The sequence below is a fragment of the Elaeis guineensis genome, chromosome 10 (assembly GCF_000442705.2).
Source record: "Elaeis guineensis isolate ETL-2024a chromosome 10, EG11, whole genome shotgun sequence".
Taxonomy (NCBI): domain Eukaryota; kingdom Viridiplantae; phylum Streptophyta; class Magnoliopsida; order Arecales; family Arecaceae; genus Elaeis; species Elaeis guineensis.
Window position 1 is genome coordinate 9,024,736 of NC_026002.2, and position 368 is coordinate 9,025,103.

Sequence of the window (368 nt, forward strand, 5' to 3'; positions counted from 1 at the left end):
AATGTGAAAAACATCAGTTGTGTGTCACATAGTTTAATGCAGGACTATGAAGTGACATGACTGCATGACACTTGCATAGTGACCTTACAATAAAAAGAAGATGCCTTGTTTGTTAACCTTTCAACCTAGCTTGGTGCAAAATGATAAAACTCAGACATTTAATTTGGCCATAGAGTGAATGTCATGGCTTGAGCCACTTATGAAGTCAAGAGAATTTTCAATAAAAAAGGAAAAATTGCATACCATGCATGTGATTCCAAAAAATTAGTCAAGAATTTAGTGAAGCAGATGCCAAGAATGTGGCCCTATTTTAGTGAAATTTCTGTTGATCATTTGACTCCAAGATTAACTTTCATGATTTCATAATA